The 19,903-nt window shown below is 36.7% G+C and overlaps 1 pseudogene; it reads right to left on the bottom strand.

Annotated features, from left to right (window-relative positions):
- Positions 1–11,212: 11,212 nt before the first annotated feature.
- On the bottom strand, positions 11,213–12,704 carry LOC125405910 (L-lactate dehydrogenase A chain pseudogene; annotated as a pseudogene).
- Between the last annotated feature and the right edge of the window lie 7,199 nt (positions 12,705–19,903).

The following is a 19,903-nucleotide window of genomic DNA, read 5'->3' as shown; positions in this document are numbered from 1 at the left end:
TCACAGGGAGCAAAAGCATTACTTGCAATTTACTCTTTACTGGTCCACAAGGAAGAGCAATCAAGACTGTCACTCTGAAGGTCTGGGTACTATAAAGATTCAGGGTGACCTGGAGTGTTTTCTAGAGGGAAGACCAAGGAAAAAGACATCATGGATCTCTTTGGGGACAATTTGATGAAGATTTAAGGCATGATTTGCAATAAAATGCAAGCAGTGAGTGTGCAAGAGTGCATTAAGGAGTACATGGGAGGGCTTTAATGGAAGAAAGGGACAGGAAAATGGTATAAAAATGTAAAGTGTACTAGATCTTTCAAGATAATGGATCTTCATTGTGATTGAGCAAATTATATACTTTAAAAGAAGATTTTGAGGACTTTGAAAGTACAGGACATATACAAAACAAGCACACCTTTAATTTACCATGTAATCCCTTTGTATGAGTTTCAGAAGGAAGGTATGAGTGCAACCCACTCTAGTGTTCCTTAGCAGCATTTACAGGATGTACGACTTGGTGACTCATTGAGAATGGACATTGTGTGCAATTAGTGTCAAGTATTTAAAACTTAATTAAAATATGAAACAACCTATCTAATAAAACATGGATTTAATGAATGTAAACAGAATAGATATAAAATCATTGTGTTTGTGTTTTAATACTGAAGGCAAATAGTAAAAATTAAAATGAATATAATAAAAATTGGCATAATTTTCAATGGCTCATCATAGATGACATTTCTGAGATACTTATATATTTATAGCTATGTAATCACAATTCTAGTGCTTTGATTCATGTCCGGTATATATGAATGCTATAAATAGGGAATTAGAAAATTAGCTATGGTACAAAATTTTAAAAAAATTGAAAAAGTTTAATCTGGGTCTGTCCTTCCAGATTGACCTTTGAGGACAGAGAAATAGACCTGTGTAGAAAGAAACTAGGAACTCTCCAGCCTTTGCACATACACAATAGGACATCAGTTAAATCTTTTAGCTCATGTACTGTTTCTTTACAGGCAAAGTTGGGCACACTGAAACTACAGCAAACCCACATGACAATTCTTGCAGTATATTGTTAATGAATTTCTCAGCCATACTTGATTTAGAATAATTTCTACCAATGTGTTTATTTAGGTTTATGACCCACCCACTGCTTAATTAACCAGAACTTTTTTGTTGATTAGTTTCAGCCACCAGCCATGACTTCTTTGCCAGTGAGGATTCTCATAACTCAGCTGTTGTCATCTATTCTCACTGAGGATAAAATGAATAATTATCTCAGATTCACCTGACAACTTTGTGAAATGATAAACTGCTTAGGGAATACAGGAATCCAGAGAGTCTGTTGGGGGCCACATTCTCGTTGGGGTCTTGAAGCACTTAAAAGTGCTTTGTAGATAAGAAATAATGATGCATTCTCTACCACTAACAGAGTCCCCATCAATATCATGTGGTAACTGGACACCTGAAAAGCGAAATGTACCACAAATTTATGGTCCTTGTCAGACATCAAAGATACAAACCAAGGGGGTTGAGATACATGTCAGGAGGTCAAGCATTAAGACTTGAGCTTAGATATAAAGCTTGTCTTAGGTTGCAATACTCCCTTTACTAGCTAGGCAAAGGAAGAAGAATCCAGCAGCAACAGAAGAAGCTTGTGTCAAATAAAGTTGAATCTGAGGACCAAATTATCCTTTACAGTCTATAGCATGTGAAGCTTTCTGCAGTCTCAAGAGATAAATAACCCCTCCTTCCTCTGTCTCATTCAGAAGGTTACTAATCAATCATATTGTTCAAGGTGAAGTCTGTAATGATGCCATAGTTTCTATACAACTCTCAAATATTGTTAGAATTTCTGCCCTCCTGCTAAAAACTCAACTGATACTCATTAGAAAACAGATCACTTCAGAAGAATTTTATCTACATAAGAAGATAGCAAAAAATAGAATATCACTATTATTTTTCTCAAAGAAGACTCATTTTGAGTTTTGAAATAAATTTGTTTTGTACTTGATTTTGAGTTTTAAAAATGCAGTCTTTCAGAATTACAGATACAGATGTCTAGCAAGTTCATTCTTTCTACCAGGAATTGGTAAGCGTATTTGGTCTATTTGTTCAATCACTCACTACTGACCTCTGTTCACGGGAACATAAAACAGGAGCTAGACAAAGAGTGGAGTAGACAATTGCTGTACTGTATGGTGAGGGCTATAAAGACAGAACTCTAAGACTCTAAAAAAATAATTCTTTGGCCATGGAGGAGTGAATAACTCACCTTAAAATAACAAAGAAAACATATGATAGCACTATGACTGTTGACATATGCTTAAAATATTTTGATTACCCTTAGGCCCCCACACCATGGTGAAAACTCATCTTTAGACCTTGTTCAGACAATGTACAAGCATTGTTTTACACCTGTACCTGATCCTCACATACACCCATCTACAAGATAATGTGTCAATTTGAACCCAGTGTTAATAGTTTATCAATTGCATTTCTATCACTAACTCTAAATAACTGAGAAACAGTCACTTCCCTAGATAAATTTATTGTCCCCAAATAAACTGAAAGAATTGTGTGTGTGTGTGTGTGTGTGTGTGTGTGTGTGTTATATCTGGAAGCTGGTTGTTGAGCAGTCCTAGAGAATTTGCCCTAAATCTTTATAAGATTCCTGATGGAATATTGAATGGGGAGCCTGCTCTTGCACTGAGTCAAATCCTCTCCAACTATAAATGATAAAGAGTCAGTGTTCCCTGTGTCATCTAGGATGAGTCCTGACCTCATAGCCATTTTCCATCTTACTGTATCTTGCACAAATACAAATTGATAAGCCTTATATTTCTTACTTTTAATCTTTGTTGTAATAAATTTTCTTCATCACAGGTTCTGACACAGCTTCAGAAAAATAAAAACTCTCCTATATTCTGATCACAAGATCATGTCAGGGTTGATTTGGTCATGATTGACTGCCAAGATAAAGGAAATAACATAGAGGGCTTGGAGAGGATGTTTTGTGCCCTCTATCAAGATGAAAGATCATCTGATGACCTGGCCAATGCTTATCCAAACATGCTAGACCTGTCCACAGTCTTGACTGCCCTGAGAATATTATGTGCTCACAAGCATCAAATGGACCCAGAAAACTACAGGAGCATGGCCCAGAGGCTTTAAGGTAACAGAAATGGACATCAACAAGAAAATTATCACATGCAAATTCACCTACACCTTGACCACATTCTTGAACTGTGAATAATCTGTTGGTTTCCTAATAAATTTAACTAAGAGTCTCCTGGTGTCCTACCTGCTGTGCCTCTTCTTTAGGCTCCCTTTCAAGTTCTGCATCATATTTAGTTAACAACAGAAACACAAGGAGGGTGGAATCTCTAAATAAACCCAATAAAGTTAGTAAATCAGTCTCTCCTCCTTCCTGTAAAATGCTAGAAATGACCAGAGGTAGCAAAGAAATTGTTCTGAACAAGATATGGAAGAAGCAGGCATCTAGTACTTAGCATTACTTAAAAACAAATGACCTAACTTTTCTTTCCTTCAGTGCACATGCTATTTAATTGCAGGATTCCCAGTAAAATCATCATGGGCCACTCAATATTCCTCACTCTAATCAAATATGAATAGAAATGTTTTAAACTTCAGACCTTGAATCTCTGTTGTTATAAATTTTTGGCTCTGATGATTTTTCCTGTTTAATTTCTTTTTTGATAATTTTATACAAATATCTGACACATTTGAATCACAGTCACATCTTAGACTCTCTTATTTCCCTTAAACACCCATGAACTATAAAATCTCTTCCCAATAACTACCTCTCTTACTGCATATGTTTTTGTTTAGTTGTTAGTGACCCACTAAATTTGCCCTTCTTTGTCTAGTTGTGTTTGGTTCTATGCCTTTGTCCAGCCTTGACGTGTTTCCCACATTCCAAGGTACGAGTGTAAGGATTAGAAATATTAAGCAGGAGGAACAGAGATATGAAAGAAAAAGGAAAAGTCACAGAAAAGAACCAGGAGGGCATTCCATTGAATACTAAATTTGCCCATGTTTATGTTCCATATACTTATATACCCCAATCCAAAAGGGGGGAGGCAAAAGACTGCTTTAACATACTACAAAGGAAAAACAGAGCAATTACTTGCTTCAATACCTGAAACATCAAGCAACTCTATCCTGACATAAGCACTCTGTTGTTTAGGCAGGACATGTAATGTCCACACCTTAGACCAAGCATCCTGTAGGCAGCCACTCTCTGGATCAAGCCTCTTGAAGGAGCAGGAATAGGCTTGAATTCTCTGGCCTTTGGTCAAGGTGGAATGGAACTACTTTTGTGGACTCCCACAATTCTACCTTAAGTCTCTGGGCTCTCCAGCTTCCATTTTCTGACTATCCAAGAGGTATCCAGCCTAGGTTCTTTCTTGTGGCACTGACCTCAAGTTAGACTAGTCACTGCCATTGCCCCCATCACATCTTGCAGGCAGTACATGTTGTAGATGGAAAGTTTTGTGGCTGCGTTGGTGTCCTGATCTCACCACTAAAAGATCATCCTATCCTGGCAACAGAAGGTGGGCCAATCAGGTTCCACTCCTTATCCTCCATCACTAGAAGTCCTGGCTAGGGTCATCCTCACAGGTTACAAGAAGTTTCCACTATATTAGTTTTCCACATTGCCTCCCAAGCCTCCAGGCTTTTACAAACATGGGGGCCATTGTGATAGGGCATAATGTTATGAATTAAAAATTCATCTTGCTGACTTTTGTCCATTGAGGACTATGAAGTATCCTTATTTGTCTCATTGATTAATTTTGGTTTGATGTCTATTTTCTTAACTATTAGAATGACTACACTGGATTACCTCATAGGTCCATTTTCCTGGAAAATCATTTTCCAACCTTTCATTCTTAGGTAATATGTATATTTGAAGTTGAGATATGTTTCTTGTACACAGCAGAGTGATGGATCCTGTTTACAGACCATCTAATTAGGGAATTCTTTTTACTGGAGAATTCAGTCTATTTATATTGAGAGGTAGCAATGAAAAATGATTGGTAATTCCTGTTATTTTATTGTTGTTGCTTTCAGTGTTGGTGAGAGTAGTGGTAGTGGTGGTGGTAGTGGAGGTGTGTGTGTGTGTGTATGTGTTTGTTTTCTTCTCATTTTTTGATTATGCTGGTATGAGAATATTAATTTCCTGTGTAACTAACATCCATGGGTTGGAGTTTTCTTTCTGGTTCCTTCCATAGGACTGGATTTGTGGATAGATATTGTTTAAATTTGACTTTTTTATGGACTATCTTGTTTTCTCCATCTATGGGGACTGAAATTTTACTGGATATAGGAGTCTTCCATAACATCTGTGGTCTCTTAGACTCGGAAGGACATCTGTCCAAGCCCTCTGTCTTTTAGAGTCTCTGTTTTGAAGTCCTGGGTAATTCTAATATATATGCATTTACATGTTGCTTCCTTGCAGCTTTTAATGTTTTTGTTTTCTTTCTTCTACTTGCTTGGTGATTTGTTTATTGTGTGTGTCATGAGAACTTTGTATTGTGGTCCATTCTGTTTGGTATTCTGTAAGCTTCTTGTACCTTTATAGGCATGTTCTTCTTTAGATTAGTAAAGTTTTCTTCTATGATTTTGTCAAAAATATTTTCTGAGCCTTTGAGCTAAGAATGTTTTCCTTCTTCTGTTCTTGTTATTCTTAGGTTTAGTGTCCGAGTATTCTGAAGGTTTTGTGTCAGGCACATTTTAGTTTTAACTTTTTCTTTAATTGACATATTTGTTTCTTCTATCATATCTTCAATTCCTGAGATTCTCTCTTCCATCTCGTCTAGCTGTTGATGATTCTTGTGCCTATAGTTCCTGTTCACTTACCTAGATTTTCCATTTCTAGAATTTGCTCAGTTTGTGTTTTCTTTCTTGCTTCTATTTCCATTTTCAGATCTTGAACAATTTTATTCATTTTCTTTAATTGTTTGGGTATTTTCTGGCTTTCTTTGAGAATTTTATGCCTTTTCCTCCAATTTTTGGGTTTTTTTTCATAACCTCCTTAAGGGATTTATTTATTTATGTCCTCTTTAAGGACATCTTCATAAATTTGATTTAAAGTCATTTTCTTGAACCCTAGCTGTTTCTGGAATGTTCCAGGCTTACTGTCATAGGACACCTGGGCTCTGGAGTTGACATATTTCCTTGACTTTTGTTGACTGTATTTTTACACTGGTATCTAGGCACCTGTGTGGGGTTATTATTGGTCTAGGTGCTGTTTCTTAGTTTGTTTTTGTTGGATGAATATTTAGTTCCTTGTTTCTGTTTCCTCTATGGTCCTCTGGTTAGAGTGGCTTGTGATTGAACAGAGGTTCTATACCAAAGTTGAGAGCTGGCCATGGTGGCCTCTGGTCTTGTGGGAGGGGGAACTTCATGCAAGTTGAGGGTTGGTGCATGATGATAAGTTGAGGGTTGGTGCATGATGATAAGAAGGAATGGGAGACTTGGGAACAAGATGATGGGCCTGAACCAAGAAATTGAGGGTTATACTCAGGCAAGCAGAAGTACTTCCTGGAGTTTATGAAGCCAAGGAGGCCTGTACTTTAGTTGGGAGGGAGGCTTTGTCTAAGTTGTGGGCTGAAAACAGGCAAGGAGGAAGAGATAGAATATTGGTGATAATGCAAGAAAACACTGAGATAGTGGGAGTGTTCTCAGAACGTGGGAAACCTGCATGTAGTTCTAATAGCCTGCTTAGCCTCTGGTCCAGCAGGATGTTGCCATTGGAGTTGGGAGCCAAGATATGGTGAATAGGAGGGGAGAGTCGATGAGGGTAGGGTGAGTAGAAATGTTACTGGAAGAGATGCTATGGAAGTATAAGATAAAGGAATAGAAGACTTAGTCAATGAAAAAATACAAACTCCCTTTTCTTGCTAAAGATTTAGATGTCCAAGTAAAAAGAACATTTGAAATACAAAACAAATATGATCATTAAGGTATCTACCTATGCTGCAATAGAGATAAATCCCAAGAGTAATGAAAGAAGAAATAATATTGAAAGTTTCAAGTTTTATACCTTAACTTACAATTCATATCAATCAGAATGATAGCAGATATCTCAATAGAAACTCAGAGTCAGAAGATCATTGAATGGAATAGCTACTAATCAAGATTATCTCAAAAGGAAAAAGATCTTTCTGAATTAGGAGAAAAGAAGAGTTATCAAGCTCAGAATAAATTCAATGAATTCATAATCAGATAAACATCATTAAAAATAAAATAAAAGGAATTCTTGATTGGGAAAAAAGATAATAAACCCTGAGGTATAAAAGCAAACGTGACTTGGTAAGATCTTCACTAGAAAACATTGAAATGGTGCTGAGCACAGTGGAGCATTCCTATTATCCCAGTACTTGGGAGACAGAAGCAGAGGGATGAAAAACCTAAGGCCTGCTTTAACTATAAAGTAAGTTGGAAGCTATGCTGACCAACAGGAGCCCCTACTTGATTTGGCTGCCTATAAAAAGCACTACTGACTGGAACATACATAGAAACTAAAGACATTATATCCTAAGCAATAGAAAGGAACAAACAAGCATTAGATCATAATCAGCAGATCAAAGTCAAAGGTCATTCATTATATATCATTAGAAAGAAGAACACATTCTAAATCAAAATGAGAGCAAATAGGCATGTGATGAATACTGGTGAAACCAATGACAAAGAACAATCAATATTAGATGTAAAACCAATCACACAAGCCTAATTAATCATATAAATACCTTAACATTGATACTAAAAAAGTTAAGATATTTCAGATTTAAATTACATTATAAATCAAATGCTCTTAACATTTATGTATAGAGAGATTATACCACCCACAACAGCAGAATACATATTTCAAAAACTCAGAAATTTTTCTTCAAATTGCAATATGCTTTAGACAGAAAGCAAATTTCAAAAAAATAAAAAGAATGCATTTTGAAAAGATCAGAGTCACTGAAGATATCAAAGGGGCATTGGGTATGGTACATACCTGCAACGGAATTGTACTCAGCTATAAGGAGCATTAAAATGTTACATATATGCAATGGAATTATACTCAATAATAGTATATGAAATTTATATGTAAATGGATGGAACTGGAAAACATTATACTAAGTGAGGGTAACGCAGACCCACAGAGACAAACGCCAACATGTTCTCTCTTATTTGTAGATACTATCTGACAGCTGGATACTAATTCCAAAGCCTTAGATACAAATATATAACTTGAAATAACAAAAGAGTAAGAAAGTAGAATGGGACCATGGTGACAAGAAGGAAGAAGGAACTCTAGAGAAGATAGGAGGAAAGGATGTTACTGGTGCTATGAAGAGGATAATGGGAAAACGGGGGGACTTTAAATAGGAGGGGAGAGGAGGGTAATACAGAGAGAGAGGAAGAAAGGAGAGACAAGTAACAGTAAGAATGTGGAACCTTTAGTGTTGTATCTTAGGATGAAAAGCCACAATCAGGACAACTTTATAAAAAAAAAGGGGGGGGGGAGTTATTAGGGCTTGTAATTCCAAAGACACAAGAGTCCATGATGGCAGAGCAGAAGCAGTAGGCGTGAGGGATGGAACTCAAGCAGGAAACAGAGAAAGCTTGCTCAGCATGATGCAAAGCTTTAGAACCTCAAATCCTGACCCAGTGAGTTATTTTTTCCATTGATGCCGCATCTTCTAGTCCTCCCCAACCAGTATCACCATCTGAGAACTGAGCATTCAGATGACAGAGCCTGTGGAGAAAATTATCATTCAAAGCACCACAGAGTGTAGACAAATAATACTGATAATATATGTACAGATAAACATGTGCACATATATATTTAAAGATGTTACATCACTTAAGGTCATGGTACTCCCATCCAAGACAATGAAAAGACTAGTGTCAATCACAGAAAACCAACCCTCAAGTTCTTGGTTAGAGAATACAATTATCTCCCCCCAAAAATGGGCTATTGCCATTCATGATGATTTTCAGATATTGAAAAGGACTAGAATTCTAAAGACATTATGCTCTTTGTACAGGGAACTTGGAGGAACTGATCTGGAACTAAATCTGGTAGGCTTCTACCTGAGTACTATCTGGCATATTATAGGAAGATGTTACACAATCAGCCAAGTGAGGAAAACAAAACAGTTGTTCCACACAGCTAAATAGCTAATAAACCACAATAACAATTGGTTCAGAAAGATATACTCAACAATCCAATAGTGACATTTTTATCTTATGATTAACAAATGGCTCTATAATTAGACATAATACACAGTCAATGAGAGATAATTAACACCTGATTGTGTTAGACAGCCAACTCCTTGTGGACCTAAAATCATAGACCCTGGAAGAGAACCTAAAACTAAACTTTTCTTAACATAATGATATTCTAAATATTCATAATTACACTCACTAATAAGTATAGCACTACCCATGATCAAAGACACACCTTTGGACAACAGATGGAGATTATTACAGAAATCTACAGTTAGTCAGAATAGAGAAAACTCACCATGATGTGCCTAATGTCAATTTAAACATCTTTAATATGACCTCAAACTAAATCTAACGGGAAATACAGAAAGAGAACAGAAGGACTGTAAGAGTCAAAGGACCAGAGCACCCCTAGCTTCTAGACATGACAGAAAATCTGCAGTCACAAAATTTCTACAATATGATTACATTAATACACGCAACATAAAGATATTACCAGTTGACGTGATGACAAGGATTGAAGAATTTCCACAAGATCAGTGGCTGCTGAGAGAGAATCAGTGTCCTCCAGAAAAAGAGATTCTGCATAGATTCAGCACTTTCAAGTGCTCAGGCCTAGACACATGTTCATAGAATCAATGCTAAATGGACACAATTAAGTTGTATATTTGTTGAAGAAAGGCAAGGTTATAAAACTGAGAGGAAGAGCAGAGAAACAAGCAAAATTGAAGGGGCAGGAATTGTGTAGATGCGATGTTGGTGTGTAAGGTTCTCAAAAAATTTTTAAAGCAACAAGAGAAGAAACAGTGCAATGCATTTGGCAAACATAGTAGGGTTATCCTGAACAAAATACTAGCAAAATGAATTCAATAGTACATTAAAAAACATTATCCACTCCGATTCAGTTGGTTTGATTCCACAGAAGAAAGGTTGTTTCAGCATGTCAAAAGTAATAGATGCAATAAAGATGTGATAATTATTGTGAACTGTCAGCTTGACAGGCTCTAGAATCACCAGGTAGAATCACCTGCCTTTGTGAGGTAATTTAGCTATGCTAAATGATGGGAGAAGACCCTTTTCTGACTATGGGAAGGACAGTTCCTTGGCTATAGGATCCTGAATTACATACAGTATAGAAATCAAGTTGAACACAAGCTCACATTTGTTCTTCATTGTTTCCTCTTAGTGGATGAGTTGTGTCCAGGATTCTGAAGCCTTTTTTCCAACTTCAGAAAGTTTGTTTATTAAAAAATGATTAAAAATAGAACTGTGCATAATAGTACTTATAAAATAATCTTTTTTAGTTCTTTACAATCAGAAAGGAAAACACAAGACAACAAATGGCTGTCCTCTAACACACACACACATGCTATGGCACATATCAGTTTTTATAAACACTCCGGAACATATGTACACACACACAGAGAGCTTCACATAGCACACACACATACACTACACACATGAATGAACGAAATAAGAAATGTGGTTAAAAAATTAACAGTTAAGTACACAGATGACAAGCAATCGTAGATGGTATCCAAAAGCAGGACAGCTAATCCCTAATATCTATAAATATATAGGCACAGATAAGAGCAGTCTACTCTCTTCTTCAGTGAACCTTCTCTTTGCATAGGGTTCACTATAGAAAACCAGAACCAACCAAAATGCAGAGTTGTAGAGCACAGTCTCACACCTAAGGCTCGGAGAATACTGGCTCAGAAAAGATGCTATAGAAAATAGGAAATTAAAAGAGTGAAATGATATTGCATACTTTTGGAAAAACAAACTCCAAATACTGCCTAGTAAGTGCCATGAAAGATGTAATACAACAGATAAACTATATATAAGCCAATTAGGGATACATTTGGTCAATCTCTTATAAAACCTATTAAGGAAGTCTTAAGATATGATCAAGTAAGCGTACCCATTGGAATACACCCACAGAATTTTAATATCATCTCCATTCTTTTTTTTTCCCACTGTTCAAGGTTTATTTGGTGTTTTCATTGGCATGACACTTGGGTAGTTGGTTGCATCATCCATATGCAGATCTTACATTTTACATAATATTTCAATGTACACTAGACACATAATACACAAAATAATATCCTTTAGAACAGTTAAGCACAAGATATGCATAATGGATTTAAACACTGGAGCCAGGTTATGACTAACTGGGAAATCATTGGCCTAGGCATGTCTATTGAGGGCACATAGTACAGACACAGCAGGTTCACAGGGTAACAGACGCCTGCACACAATTGGCAGTGTCTTGGAGACAGTGGGACTGTCATACCAACCAGGTCACCACTACACAAGTACCACTTAGCATCAGGGTAGAGCTGTGAGAACACAACCGCCCTAACCACAGCTTAGATGAGGAGACAGTGTGCGGTCTCCATAGAAACCCTGCTGCAGCCTGGACAGTGAAGCGCTAGGACATCTGAGGACTTTTAGAACTGCAGCTCCTTCTGGATCCCCCAGCGCGTATCTGCACTCTTCTTCAAGCGGGCCTCCTCTTCAGAAGTCAGAGTCACCTTCACAAAATCTGAGATTTCCTTTTGTCCCAGGACACTGGGACAGACTGAGGAAGACATCATCCTTGATTCCATAGAGACCCTTAATCATGGTGGAAATGGGGTGCATCCGCCTCAGATTCTTCATTATGCCCTCTGCCAAGTCGGCCACAGAGAGGCCAATGGCCCAGGACATATAACCTCTCAGTTTGATCACCTCATAGGCGCTGTCAACCACCTGCTTGTGACCCTCCTTCCTCTGCTCCTTGCCTGTATCAGTGCCCAGTTCTGGGTTCAGATTCTTCAGGAAGACACCAGCGACATTTAAGCCACTCCACACAGGCACACTGGAGTCCCCGTGCTCCCCCAGGACCCATTCATGACAGCTTAGTGGGTGAACACCCAGCCTTTTTCCCATCAGGTAACAGAACTGAGCTGAATCCAGATTGCAACCACTCCTGATGACTCGGTTTTGGGGAAAGCCACTTATTTTCCAGGCCACGTTGATTAAGATATCCACTGGGTTGGAAACATTAAGCAGCTTGCAATTTGGACTGTACTTCACAACGTTGGGAATGATGAACTTGAAGATGTTCACGTTTCGCTGGACCAGATTGAGTCAATACTCTCCCTCTTGCTGACGGGCCACCGCTGTGATGATGACCAGCTTGGAGTTGGCCAGAGACAAATTTCGGTGTTCTAAGGAAAAGGCTGCCGTGCTGGAGATCCATCATCTTTCCCTTCAGCTTCTCTTCCATGACATCAAGAAGAGCAAGTTCATCCACCAAGTCCTTCATTAGGATACTGATGGCACAAGCCATGCCAACAGCACCAACCCCAACAACCGTACTCTTGTTCTGGGCAGTGGGGGGGTGGCTGTTCTTCCTTAAGTAGATTCACAATCAGCTGGTTTTTGAAGGTTGCCATCTTGGACTTTGGAACTTTTGGGACCGCTAGTTCATGATGAGCAGCTTCGGGTGCACAGCAACATGGTCTGGGTTCGGCTACAGAGATTCCAGCACCTATCATCTCCATTCTAAAGCCTCTATGGATAATAGTAATTTCTTAGCTCATAACTGACATAACTTGAAAGTTGTCCAAATGCCTATCAATAGGCTAATGGCTTTTCCTGAGCACGTGTTGCCAAAAAGAAAAGAAAAATAGGCTAATGGCATAATGAACTGTAGTTAGTCTAAACAACAGAATGTTATTTAGTGCTAAATCAAATTGAGCTCTCAGGCTATGAAAACACAAGCGACTAATATATGCATATTATTAAATGGAAGGTTGCAGTCAGCAGAGCTGACATACTGCATGTTATTCTGAATAGAGGATGACTGTGGAAATTGTGGAGACAATCAGGGGAATGGAAGATGTGGGAAAAGGTGAGATAAAAAGGTAGATCTTATGGGACTTTAAAAGCAATGAAAATACATATCATGACACTTAGTTGGTGGTTATAATTAGCACACATGTTAAAAATACAGACTGTCTAACACTAGGATTGAATGCTAATACATAAGATAAGGGCTTTAGATGACCATTGGGTATAAGATCATTGATTTCAATGGTTTTAGAATTTTATGAATGATATTGATGATAAAGTGGGAACATTTATTGATAGATAGGAACATATGAGAATGCTTATATTATGAATTATCATATTCATCCAATGAATGATAATATGAAATCAATGAAAATATTCCAATAAACCTATTTAACTGCAATTTTAATAAAGAAGACAGGCAGATGTTCTAAGATGAACATGCAAATGTTGTCCTCTTGTTTCCATATATGTGGTATGGAACATGGGTATTCCAACTAGACACAGGAACATGTACACACATACACACACACACACACACACAAACCCTTTAAAATATTTTACTGTATTAGTATTTGAAAAAATGATAAATTAAAAATCAAATTAATATGAAGTGAAGTACAGTTCTTTCAAGGTCTGTAAAGAATTTTATTGGGCAATTGCATTGAATCTGTAGACTGCTTTTGGTAAGACTGCCATTTTTACTATGTTAATTCTACCTGCTCAAGAGCATGGGAGATCTTTCCATTTTCTGTTGTCTTCTTCAGTTTCTTTCTTCAAATATTTAAAGTTCTTTTCATACAAGTCTTCCACTTGTTTGGTTAGAGTTATTCCAAGATATTTTATGCTATTTTTGGCTATTGTTAACAGTGATGTTTCTCTGATTTCTTTCTCAGCCCATTTATCATCTGTGTACAGGAGGTCTACTGATTTTTTTTTAGTTAATCTTGTACCCTGCTACATTACTGTAAGTGATCATGAGTTGTAGAAGTTCCTTGGTAGAATTTTTGGGGTCACTTATGTAAATTCTCATATCATCAGCAAACAGTGAAAGTTTTACTTCTTTTTCAATTTGTATCTCCTTGATTTCCTTTTGGTGTCTTATTGCTCTAGCTAGGACCTCAAGAACTATATTGAATAGATATGGAGAGAGTGCGCAACCTTACAAAAGCAATCTACAGAGTCAATGTAATACCCATCAAAATCCCTGCCAAGTTCTTCATAAACCTCAAAAGAATGGTATTCAACTTCATATGGAAAAGCAAAAAACCCAGGATACCCAAAACAATCCTGTAAAATAAAAGAACTTCTGGAGGCATCACAATCCCTGACTTCAAACTGTATTACAGAGCTACAGTACTTAAAAAAGCCTGGTATTGACATAAGAGCAAACAGGAGGACAAATGGAACCAAATAGAAAACCTGCATATCAATCCACACACCTTGAACACCTGATTTTTGACAAAGAAGCAAAATATATCAAATGGAATAAAGAAAGCATATTTAACAAGTGGTGCTGGCATAACTGTATATCAACATGTAGAAGAATGAAAATAGACCCATATCTATCACCATGCACAAAACTCAAGTCCAAATGGATTGAAGACCTCAACATAAAGCCAGTCACACTGAATCTTTTAGAAGAGAAAGTGGGAAGTACACTTGAATACATTGGCACATGAGAACACTTCCTAAATATAACTCGAGCCACACAAACACTGAGAAACAATTAATAAATGGGACCTTCTGAAACTGAAATGCTTCTGTAAAGCAAAGGACACAGACAACAAGACAAAAAGACAACCCATAGAATGGGAAAAGATCTTCACTAACTCCACATCAGACAGAGGTCTGGTCTCCAAAATATACAAAGAACTCAAGAAATTCGACACAAAAAGAACACATAATTCAATTAAAAAAATGGAGTACAGACCAACTATGTCATTCCATAACACCCTTTAAAGTGGACCATATGTGGTGGCAAATGAAACCCATACTGGTATGAAAACCCTGACAAGGCACTAAGAACTCAAGATTTCTTTTTGGAACTTTATAGTTCCCCCTGATTCCCAGTAACACATCTTGTTCCTGAGGCCAGTGTTGTCTCATGTTTCATATGGTCATAAAGAATATTCTTAGAATCTCAAGGAAATAGAGCTTAGTATAAATCAAGGTAGATCTCTGGGAGAAAGAGATGATTGTCAAAGCAATGAAAGAGGAAATGTGTAGATCATATAGATCTCCTAACTATCATGATATAGATTGATTACTTACTGTTTTATCCTCTGTATATATTAACATGTGACATCATTGAAGTACTATATCTAAAATTAAAATAAATCAAGATCACATTATATCTTTAAAAGTTATGTGATAGTTAAAGGAAGTAGGAATTTTAATTTAGACTTACCAAGAGTTACTCTAAAACCATTGGGTATTCCCTAACTAGAATAAGTGGATTGGAATTCTGCTTACCAAGTTATTCTTCCACTGTCTTAGTAGAAAAGATACTATAAAGACATTGGCTAATCCTTACTAATCGGTAGTGACACAGCATGTCCGGGTAAGCCAACATTTGCACCAAACCACAAATTATGTAAAGACAATGTCATCTTCTTCTGTAGCTTTACCAAATTGGAATTAGTTTAATTTTTACCTTTTAAGAATATACAAAGAATTCAAGACTACTAAAAGTAGAGTCTTTGACACTAGACTGGAGGGGAATCTTTCTAAAAGAATATCTCTCCGTGGTGTCATTTCCAAGGAGTTCACTGTGAAAGGCAACCAATTTTGAAAATTCAGTTATCTTATATAATGTGCCTCTTAATGAAGACAGATAACGCCAGAACAAGGTCCTTTAAAACAATTGAGCAAAGCTCGTGTAAACACACAGAGATTGGAACAGTAACCATAGGGTAGACACAGGTCCTCTGTGTATATACAATAGCTTTTAGTTAGTATTTTTATGGGACTCCTGATGTACAAACAAAAGAGTCTCTGATTCTTGTTCCTTCTCTTAGTGTTCATTTATTTTTCTCTTGGTCTATTTTGTCCAACTTCTATATGATGGCTTTCATTTTACCTTATATTTTCTTCAGTTTTATTGTTATTGCTTAGATGTCTCTTCTTTTCTAATAAGAGACAGAAACTGAGTAAATGAGAAGGAAAGGAGGAAGGGAGGAACAGGGCAGAGTAGAGGGAAGAGAAATTGTATTTACATTATATTGTACGAGAAAAAATTATGGTTAATTAAGTGAAAAATATAAAGTACCTCATGATGTCTCAGGTGTAATCATGTTATCTGTTTAATTTCAATTCTCATTATACTTATCAAAACATTATAGTTTTTCCTTTATCTTTAATAATGATTTATAAATTCTCCCTAATAAATCCATTGTACAAAAATATTGCTCTTTAATATTAACATTCTTTTTATCAAAACACATCTTTATATCTACATATCTTTTTTATTTGATTTTTTTGTAAATGAAAGTAACTACATTTGGGCTAGCAAGATCATTCATATAGCAAAGATACTTTCAGCCAAGCCTGATGACCTCAGTTCAATCCTTCGGAACCACATGTGGAAGGAAAACACCTTACTTTGGTGTTCTATTGCTGTGAATAGACTCCATGACCATGAAAACTCAAAATGAAATATTTAGTTGGAACCGACTTACAGCCCAGAGGTTTAGTCTATTATCATCTTTGTGGGAAGCATGGTGTCATGCAGGCAGACATGGTATTGGTGATGTGTTGAGAGATCTACATCTAGATTGGATGGACTGGTAGCAGGAAGAGATTGAGACATGTGGCCTGATTTGAGCATCCAAGACCTCCATACCCATCCCCAGTGGCACACTTCCTCCAAAAATCCATACATACCCACTCAAACAAGGCCACACCTCCTAATAGCACCACTCACTATGGGCCTATAGGGACCTTTTCTATTCAAACCACTATGAAGATTATGAATATCCAGATTGTCAGCTGACATTCACATGTATAGAATGGTGTATAGTCATCATTACATGCATACACACACACACACACACACACACGTAATAATACAAATGAATTGGGTAGATTACATTGCATCACAGAAATTAGTTATTAAGTCGAATACACTGAAAAGGAGAAATTATATTCATCATACAATAAAATGCATTCATTAAGATTATTTCTAAATTCCAAGGTATCCCTGAATGTCCTTGAAAAGAACTTCTGTGCCTAATTATATTTATACACATATATACATATATGTAATTATATTTATACATATATACACATATATGTAATTATATGTATACATATATACACATATATATGTAAACAAAGAGATCAAGGTGGGAGGTTTGCCTCGGTATAGTTCATGGGAACCAGGAGAAAAGAAAAAAAATGGTTGAAAGTGTTTTGAAAACTAAAGAAGAGTCTTTGATGTATGAAATTTAAACATAGTTATTTTAGAATGTGACATTGAGATTATGCTCTCCTGACATACTGAATTCTGATTCTTTGGAATAGCAATAAATGCTCTTAGCTGCTGAGCCTGCTGCTGAGCCATCTAGAAGTCATTTAAACAAATTAAAAAGATGTACCTTTGTCTATCTTACCCAAAGCAGATCACTATCTCCAGAAAATATAGTTGGGAGGGGAAAGGAAGAGAGGAGAGCAGAAAAAAATATATAGTTCAATAAAAACAATAAAAAAGAAAATATATTTGACATACACAGTACCACATTTTAGGTATATACCAGGATGTTGAATTTTGATCTGAAGAATTTAAAAATCCTGTAATTATAGTCACTATAGTTATACACATTTCAATTCTTTGTTTTAATTTTCATGACCATTTTATAACCTAGTTTGAGTTTCTCGTTATATTTTTGTCTATCATTTCTTGGAATATTCTAATTTAAGACCAGCCTGATTTATAATCTAATCTTTGTGTCTTTCCTTTTCCTTTAATTTTTTTAACAAAATAAATTTTATACTTAAATCATTGCAACCATTTTCTCTGTTCTGCTTTCTGGATCCCTTTTCCTTTTTTTAATATCATAAGATATAATAGCATAAACACAGACCTTCATAAGTATACTAAAAGAGAAAAGTACATAACCCTAAAGATCTTTACCCATTAGCCTTACAATTCCAGTTTTATCTAGGAAGAAATCTGCTTCCCTAAAGCAAATAGATTTATTCGCCAGAACATGTCTCATGATGCTGCTTCTGGGAATGGAGGATATGTAATCTATTCTCACAATTATAACTGTAAAATAAGTCAGAAAACAGTAGCCACAAGCTGAAACCCAGAAAGACAAAGCCAAATAGATGGGTGCCTAATGTCTGAGACCACTTAAGGCACAGTAAAGGAAAACAAGCCAGAACAGACAAATATGTTAGACTGGAAACCACATAGACCACAATCTAGGAAGATAAATTAGAATAGGTCAGGATTTCAGGCCATGGATGGGAAGGATGGCCCATTACCTAGTTAATAAAGAACAGAGGAGTGCTTTTTAACTGTGGGAAAGATATGTTTTTAAACTCAGGATTGAAACGAGAGAAAACAGAAACCCAACTTATTCTGTGAAGTTTAAAGTGCTGGAAAGTCCTCAAATGAAATTACTAAGTAGCACATTGTAAGATATCTTGTCCTGGAACACAAAGGTGTTCCAATTTCAAACAGCCTTCAAAATGAAGTATATGTGGTATACATGTGATGCAAGAATACAGACTTGGAAGTTCCCTTAGCAAAGCATGTAGAGAGAAGGGTATGAGATGTGAGGGGTCTCCACGAGCTTCCAAACCTGCTAGTGTGTTTCCTGCTTAGCAAAGATCTCCCACAGACTTGGGGAGTGCCTTTCTGTGTTGAAAGTCTTTACCAAACTAAAGGACAAATCATCCCGTCTACCCACTGAGTCATGGAAGTAGCTTGGAGACATTTGTGAATATGACGTGTGATAGTTAATCTTGGCTATCAACTTGACTACATCTGGAATCAGCTGAAACCCAAGCAGCCTGGTGCAACTGTGAAGGATTTTTCCTGATTTGATCATTTGACGCTCCAAGATATGCACTAAATCAGGGTCATTGTCTTCAGAAAATCCACCCTAAATCTAGGCCTCACCTTCTGGTGGCAGCCAATGTAAGCAGACATGGAAGAAAGAAGCTTGTGCTTTTTGCCTGCTTGTCCTCACTCTTATGCTGGGAAATGCATCTGTGAGTGTAGCTGAGGGATTCCTTCACTGATATTAGGACCTATTTCTTAGAGATTCCATGTAGATTGAAGAACAGGAGAGACACCAAGTCTTGTGGACTGAACCACTACCAGCTTCTTGGACTTAGTCAGGAGACAGCCATTGTTGGATTAACTAGACGACAACCTATAAACCAATCTAATAAACCACCTTTTAATAAATATAGATCCATTCTATAAGTTCCTCTAGAGAAACCTGACTAATATATGACTTTCCAAAAAGTCAAATTAAAACAGTTCATTTGTGAGTACACCGTTATGACACTGTATAAAAAATTAAAAAGTGGAAATGATACAAAACAGCTTATGAGACAATTGGTTTCTCAAAGCAACAGTGAAGAAATGTTATTTCTGTAGATTTCCACGGATACTCATGGGTCTACAGCAAGAATGAATGTGCTTAATAGTAGCAATGAATCCTCTAGGTATACAATATAAGGTCATTTATTCTAAGAACTTGTTCCAAGTCTTAGCTCCACATCCACTTGACTTTAAAAAGACATAATATATAAATGTTACATAAAAATTAACCTGGACAGTGGAGTTGCACACCTTTAATAC

Source organism: Myodes glareolus, chromosome 18 (genome assembly GCF_982192425.1).
Source record: "Myodes glareolus chromosome 18, mMyoGla1.1, whole genome shotgun sequence".
NCBI lineage: Eukaryota > Metazoa > Chordata > Mammalia > Rodentia > Cricetidae > Myodes > Myodes glareolus.
The sequence above is the reverse complement of the archived record's forward strand: the minus strand, read 5'-3'. Positions and strand labels throughout refer to the sequence as shown.